Genomic DNA, 8,109 nt, shown 5'->3' with positions numbered 1-8,109 from the left:
GTCCAGAACAAACACCGGCATCCGAGCGTCCCTGACCTCTGACCTCCTCGCCGTCCTCGCCGATCGACTGTATCGGCGTCATTTAGGACATTGTTGGCGGGAGTCGTCGTGAAAGTGAAGTTGTTTTTTCCTCACGTCTTCACCCGAGCAGGATTTGATCTGACTTGATTTGATCTGAGCCCTGCCACTTCCAGTTTGAATGGGAGGTATTTTCCCGGAGTGGCGAGGGGCTCGGCCGCCCAGACGGACGGACGGCCTGTTTTCAGAAAAAACCCCTCAGAAAATGTAACTTTATTGAAACGTGACGACAAAGAGGCGGGGTTTGATGAGGCGTGTGAGATGTAAACGCCGCTGGAGCCTCTCCACTCCTTTATTTCATTTATTATTTATTTTACTCAAACAAATATAACAATTAAATGGCGAGACAAGAAAAAAAGAAACTACAGGGCTGTAAACAAACATGAGACAAAAAAGATTGACTGATTTCCAGATGTCTAGTGTTTTTTGAGCCTGAGATTGTTTTTAAACATTGTTAAAATCCTATTTTAAGAGCCAAAAATTCTGTATTTTTGTTCATTACTTTACGTTTATGGATGTGAAACTTGTCCACAAATGTTAATAAAACAGAAAGCATCATGATCTTTAGACCTAAAGTTGTAGAAACCAAAAATAACATCTCTGAGATACAGATGAAAGCCATTCTAAATGGAGTCGGTGATGAATCTGTGGATCTCTTTCCAAAACTTAAATCCTCATGAACAAAACAAATGAGAATCTCAATTTAAATCAGATTTAAATTGAAACTAATATTGTTTTCGGGGTAAACTTGTGTAATAACGTAAATAAAACCTCTGACGGGCGTACGCGCCGTGTCCAGAGCGCCTCCTCCGGCCTGCAGAGGAAGGTGCCCGGCGTCGCGGTCGTCCCATCCGAACCCGTCCGGCGCTCCTTGATGTGAATGAGAGCCGCTCCGTTGGGGGAGCTGTACTGTAACATCCCCTGGGGGGCTCTGGGGACCATTTTTGTTTTTACTGCTGATCATAAAAGCATCGAGTGAATCCTTTTTTCTTCCTGATCCGGTGTTTTTTGTGTCTTCCAGCCACTCAGAATTTAGCCTTTGCACTCGGCGGTTTGAAGTATTTGCATTTCAGCTGTTTGAAATGACTCCACTCTCCATGTATAGTAATCCACTTTGGATAAGAGTGTCAGCTGAATGTCGGGAATGTAAATGTATGTAAATGTGCGACCTCTCGTGGAATGGCGTGTTCTCATAGCAAACAGTGATGTTTTATCAGAGCTGAAGAGTTCTCAGTGGGTTTTTTTGACGTGACGTCCTGAGCAGAGGCAGAGAGCTGCACAATCCACCGACAGTCTGACGGAAAATGCCGGAAACCGGATCTAATACCACGAAAAAACACGGATGAACTTCCAGAACGAGGCTGTAGATTCTGAAGAGTAAACAGAGCGTTTAAACATCTGATGGAAGATTTTAGTCGATTAACGCCGGAGAGGATGATGCTCACATAACACATACTTAACATAGTAAAGATTTGACCGTTTACATCAAATGTGTCAAAGTCGAGGCCCGGGGGCCGGATCCGGCCCTCCAGGTAATTCTATCCGGCCCTCCAGATCATTTTATTTTATTGTTATTAATGACCCGATGTTATCTTGCACTTATTTCCCGCTAGTATTATTTTGACAAAATATATTTTTATGGAGAGTAAAATATTGAAAGTTATTTAAGGTTTAAGTTGATTTATTCTGGAATAATGTTCCTGTCTTTTTATTATTCATAATTGTGTTAGAAAGTTAAAGTTTTAAAAATGTCATTCTGCTAACTTTTTTGCTAAGATTTTTTTTGGGCTATTTTGGAGTTTAGCTGATATTTCAGCTACATGTCAGCTATTTTGGCTAATTTAGGCGTTTTTCTTTTTTTTAATTCATTTTGAAACATAGCTAACATTTCAGCTACATAGATAGATAGATAGACAGCTTTATTAGTCCTTTTGGGATGTGCCCGCAGGGAAATTAAAAAACTCCATATCTCACACAGCACTGTTACAAACGTGTTAAAACCAGAAATGTCACTCAGAGACAGATAAATAAAATATAAAATGTACAAGATATAAAATATAAATGCTGTTTTGGCTAACCTAAGTTTTTTTTCTTTTTTTTTTAGTTTTTAGGTTAATTAGCTTTTTAGCTAATAATTTAACTGGCTATCAGCTTCAGCGTTTTTAGCAGTCAAGTTCAGCTTATGTATTTTTATTGTATCTTACATTTTTATAGTTCATTTCTCAGATTGTTTTATTTACATGTAAAGCACTTTGTGTTATATTCTATATGAAAAGTGCTATATAAATAAAGTTTGATTTGATTTACAGTATCCTCACTAGCATCATCTCAGGTAATGCTATATATCTAGCTCATAATTTTGTTAAAAAGTTACGGCTTTAAAGATTTAAAATGTAGTTTTAGAGAGTTCAAGTTTGATAGTCCTGGTTTACATGTTAAGTCAGAATCAGATCATTCTGATACAGAGAAAAGCTGCTTTGTGCAGCTGGATTTTAGTAGATTTTGAGTAAGTTTATATCAATTCGTAATCGCTCAGGTTGCTTCGGTCACAGGACCATCGGAGGGGAATCAACCTAATCGCTGCTAAATGTGACTCAAGCTGATGACGTCGTCTGCAATTGGAATTTTACAGCCAATCATCTGCATACGGCGTCATTTAACCTGAACAACCAATTAGAAGACGCTACTGCACATTGTTTCACTCTGACACAGTTTAAAAAAAACAAACATTTTCACTAAATTTTTCCTTCCTAATGTAACTCTAACTTCATATGTTCCTCTAAGTAGACGTTGGTTGCAGTTACCGTGGATACTCGCATGCGAACTTTACTATGAACTAGACCACACGATAGCAGTAGAGACTAGGGCTGAATCAGTGGTACCTCATAATACGATGCGATACGTGGCTCACGATATTGATGATATTGTGATACTGCAATAACACAATTGCACATTGGTGCAACGCACGCCCCCTATCTACATCCAAAAGAACGTCTCACCAAAGGAGGAGAGACGATTTACAGCCTCTTCAAACAAAAGATCGATACTTGGTGAGAACCCATCGAGAATCAATCGCAGGACTAAATATCACGATGTATCGCAGTATCAATATTTCGGCACACCCTTGGTAGGGACACCAATATGATTTTTTTCAAACGGGATTTTTTTGTCTGCTCCTGACTCACAACAATTTGAATAAAGAAATACACAGAAATGCAATTTTGAGTTTATTTATGTCCTCTATAATCAGAAAAATGCCATAAGAAAATGTTAAAAACACCTTTTTAATCAGAGTTGGTCTTTAGAGACGAAGAATGGTTATTCTGACCAAAAGAGTGATCGAGTCTATGGGATTTTGGCTTCTTGGAACCACTTCCTGTTTGAAACGCCAGGGGGAGGAGTCACTGAGCCCAGTTCTCGTACAGTCTATGAGTCCAACGCCATCACAGGAACAGGTTTGAGTCGTTTTTTTGGTGGTCTTGGATCACCGCGGATCCTGCAGGATTCCGGAAGCTGCAGCGTAATCTGCTGAAAGTGGAAATGGGAATCTCGCTGGTGGATGCACGCCGTCCAAAAGGGGCGAGCTAAGTTTAAACTGCAGGAATTTGTGTGCCTGAGCCTGCACCGGCTGGTATTTGTCATTGCAAATTTGCGTGTTAGCTCCAAAGCGAGCGGCTCGCTGCCTGCCTGTCTCCTGCCCCCCCAGAGGGTCATTCAGCCCCTCTCTCAGCCTCTAATCCCGTCTGTCCGGAGGAGATAGAGGGGAGCGGACGGCCGCAGCACACCCGGGGCGCCGCAAACACAATCAGCAGCCTTTCACAGACACTTAACGGGGCTTTGCACTTGTTCAACAAGGCAAAACGCGGCAGGAGGGATCAATTTAATTCAAGGCCTGACTCAAATGGAAAGAGGGTAAATAAATAAGCAATGACAGCCAGGACTGCTGCACAATTTGTGCACTTTCCCTCCGTCTCTGCTGCACTCTGGATCTCGCTGGTTCCATTTCCGTCCTCTGCGGCAGATGGGGAAGAGCCGTGGAAGCCCGGCCCGCTCTGCCACGGCGGTGTTATTTTAATAAATCACTGCTGCCGGTGCTGCTACATTAATTCCCCGGGCCCGGAGGGCTGCGTTGCCACTAGCAGCGATCTGCATGAGGCGCTAAATGATGTGGGGGATCCCCTGGTGAGGCCCAGAATCTCACCCAGACCGGCGGGGGAGTCACCTGGCAGACCGGGGCCGTCGCCGGGCGTCTGCGGCGCCCCAGGCTTTATCGGCGGCTGCAGGAGCGCGGCGCTTTGTTGGAAACAGGTTTTAAAGCTGTCTGCAGGGACGTGGGGGGCGTCCCTTATCTCCCAGCAGTTTAACCTGCATTGTCCTGAAACCTGTTTGTCAGATGATCATATTTTCTCCTGACCAGGAGGACCCTCACCCCCTGCATAAACACCACATCCACGCCGCCGCTTTACAAGCCGCCTGATTGAATTCAGCGCAGCGTGACTGCACCCCGGCAGGTGGTATTCATGTTACCTGACGCCGCCGTGGCCCCTACAGCTTCCTTTCACAGGTTTTTTTTTTTCTTTCTCGCTCGCTCTCAGAGGTGAGGTTGCCATTGGTATGCGCAGACAAACGCCGGCAGATTCACCACCCAGAATACCGCTGGGAGATTATACTCTTCCTGCGCGACACTGCGGGGATTCGGCCACTGTAAATAGAGCGCTTTGGGAATGCGGTGTGCCCAGAATAAGAGAGCACGCCGGCCGAAGCGCCGCGGCGGAGACGCACCGATACAGTCATCCTTCATCCTCTCCTCCGTCGGTTCTCCTGCAGCCGCAGGAACTCAAAGATCCACTTCTAGTCACACTGGAGCTCATTTCACAAACTTAGTTACATCTAAGGAACACTGCAGAACCTTGTTTTTAATATTGAATAGTGAATCAGAGATGTGACAACTTTAAAAGTCAGAAGGAACAGTTCTGTCAGTTCATTCGGTTCTAATGAATCCAAGTGGAGTTTTTCTAAAAGTTCATCCGTTCTAGACTCTAATTTGGAACAGAAAAGAAAAACTGGAGACTTATTCACCGTTTTCAAATATTTTACATCAATTTCAGACGATTCTATTGTCATTATTAAATTGTTTTTGTAGCTTCTAATCTTCCTTTTAGCTTTCTTTTAATATAGAGAACATTTTTATTTCATTTTGACTTAAATCTACAATCTCTGAGTCATTTTTCTGATTATTCTTTTGTCATCAAATGTTAGCAGACTTTACTGTGATCCGTCTCTATTGTGTTGTGACTATGGTTGGGCACCGATTGGGTTTCATTCGGTTCCGGTGCCAAAGCGGTTCTTTGGTTTTGGTTCTTAATCGGCGCCAATTTTGGTCCCTTAGTAATAAAAAATAATGCCTGCATCCCAAATCAACATATTGCTGATGTGCTGGCTGTTCCTTTTAAATCAGAACTCCCCAACACCCAAGCTCCAAACTGACGGCCCGCCCCTCTTTCACCACATGGCGAATTCGCCGCTCACCGCCTGTCAAACGTGTGAGCTAGACGCCGCAGTGCCAGAGGGGTTACCGGGTCTTTGATCTCACTCGGGGGGTGTGTCTGGATGACAGCCGCTTCCACTGTGTTTCTGTGCCTCTGTGACTCTGTGACTGTCCCGCATTAATCCAAGAGGGGGTGAAATAGAGGACCTTTTCTATTTTTATTTTCTCCACGAAAATAAGTAAAACATCCCAGTTCAGGTGACCCGAGCAGGCTGCCCCCCCCGCAGCGGCTGTCTGTCTGCTGGGGTGTTGAGTTCGCGAGCTCCATGTTAATCCGAGCGTTTTTGTCCTGTCGCAGCGCGGCGGTTCTCTGTCTGCAGCCTCCCAGGAGAAAGTGGCGTAAACATTTCAATAGATTAATAAACGACGCCAAACCAGCATTTTATTAGTATTATTTTTTATTTATTGTCTCATTTTCGTGATTTTTCTTCTTACTTGTCCAACAGCAAACAGATGACAGCTCTTGTGTTGGACAGATGTTACGGTCACATCTGATGATAGAAATCTTCAGGATTATATTTGTATAAACTACTTTTGTAATTCATTCATTCTCATTTCTCCACTTTCTGTAATTAATTTTAACTTTTTTAAATATATTTTTTCCATTTAATTAGCTATTTACCATGTGAGTTGTTTTGTTTTCTTAGCTGTTCTTTTTTTTATTACTTTCTAATTTAGGGCTGACAGCACATCAACTGTTGACTTCCTGGAGATTCGTTTCGTTTCCTAATGAGTTGTTTTTTTTTTTTAAGTTCTTCACCAAGATTAGCGTGAATTAGAGTCATCATCATTTTTCATAATTTGTTTTATATCCTTTATTGCAAATAAAAGCTTTCTATAGAAATTTGAAAGCTTTTTTCATGTTTATTTCTTTTTTCTTTTTATCTTAAGTTTAATGTTAGAAAAACACAAGCTATAAACCACGTAGCAAATAAGAGGATGTTAAAACATCCAATAAACAAACATTGGATGCACTTTTCCATATATTTAATAATAGATTATAGATCAGAGGTCTGCAAGCTGAAGCTCTGGGGCTTCATGTGGCTCTTCTATCCTTCCATCGTGGCTGTCACCTTTAAGAACAATGCCAACACTTTGAATAAATATTAAATTAGTTTAAGTTAAGCATATATTCTTATCTATGCTGCATAGAAGCGTCTGCTTGTTTTCATAATGATAGAAAGTGTCATGTCTGACTTGGTTTTCTGTTTAAGTTAAGTAAAGCTGCTGCAACAGGAAGTTCTTATTTGACACAGTGTATTTTATTTTGAAAGGAACACGTATGTGCTGCTCTCAAAAGTAAAGGACTTAAAGTTGTTATTAAAAGAAAAAAAATGCTTTTTAAATGAATTATTGTAAATATTTGAAAGCTACATTGTATAAAGGAATGGCTTAATAAATAAAGTGTATTTTCTATCAGATTAATTGGGATTTGGCGGCTCTGGTCGGGTTCTGGTTTCTTAGGAATTGGACCAAATGACTCTTTTGGTATTAAAACATGCAGAATAAAGAAAAAAGATCAATTTCCACATTTTTATGTAACAACTTCTTCTGTTCTTGATCAAATTTGAAAAACTTGAACTTTCAGTTCGTGGATCTTCACCTTTAAGTAAAGTTTGTTTCTGAAGTGAGAAAAGACAAAACCACAGATTTTTATGACACAACGATGCAAAAAGGCGCCAAACTTTTGGAAAAGTTTAATCAGAACATTTTCGGGTTATTTTTTGTTCTTATGATTTAGCATTTTAATTTTCCCGTTTTCATTCCGTCTGCAGAACATGACCCATAAAACCGCATCTGTGCGTTTGACTTATTATGGGCAGGGAGGGCTGTCTTAATTAATAAGCAGGCATCCACCAAACTAATCTGCCTGTGTTGTGAAGTCTGTCCTTTCCATTAAGTGGGACTTGCATTATCTCCTAATCAAATTAGTCAGTTAATTGTGGCCCTCCCTTGATGGATCCCATGAAAAAGGGAGTCGCTGCAGGCGGGATATGTGACGGCGGACGCGGCTGTTTCATTACGATATGAGTTTTTTAATAACCGCAGCATCCACTGGCATTGTCTTACTTTGAACTTGGGCGGAGGGTGAGGTTACATCTCGAGCATCCTCGCGCCGCCGTGTGCAGCGGTTCGCCCGGCGACCATGAGACGCCATTAGCAGGAAAGTTGCAGAAAGTGCATGGGTCTGCATCTGTGTCGGAGACGGTCCTGACGGATGGCGGCGGCGTGATCGTTTGTCCCACTGATTGAGTTTTATCCGCTGCCCTTTCACAATAAACAGAGCCACATCCGAGCGTGACAGGTTAGCCTAACAGTAATAGAATACTCTTAATAGTCTGGCCCCAGACGAAACCTGCTTCTGTGGTGGGGGGGCATGGCCCCCACTCTCTGCTGTTGTCAGGCAAAGAGCAAGGACAAAGAGGGCAACTTGATGGCTTAATGGGTGGTTTGATGGCTTCATAGGGTGAAATTGAAGTTGT

At 42.2% G+C, this 8,109-nt stretch overlaps 1 protein-coding gene across 1 annotated transcript in view; it reads left to right on the top strand.

Annotated features, from left to right (window-relative positions):
- The window catches only part of rbfox3a (RNA binding fox-1 homolog 3a), a gene marked incomplete in the record, with an annotated part of 614,011 nt that overhangs the window by 258,627 nt on the left and 347,275 nt on the right, over positions 1-8,109 (top strand).

The sequence above is a fragment of the Oryzias melastigma genome, linkage group LG8, assembly GCF_002922805.2.
Source record: "Oryzias melastigma strain HK-1 linkage group LG8, ASM292280v2, whole genome shotgun sequence".
NCBI lineage: Eukaryota > Metazoa > Chordata > Actinopteri > Beloniformes > Adrianichthyidae > Oryzias > Oryzias melastigma.
This window is presented reverse-complemented; position numbering and strand designations above follow the sequence as displayed.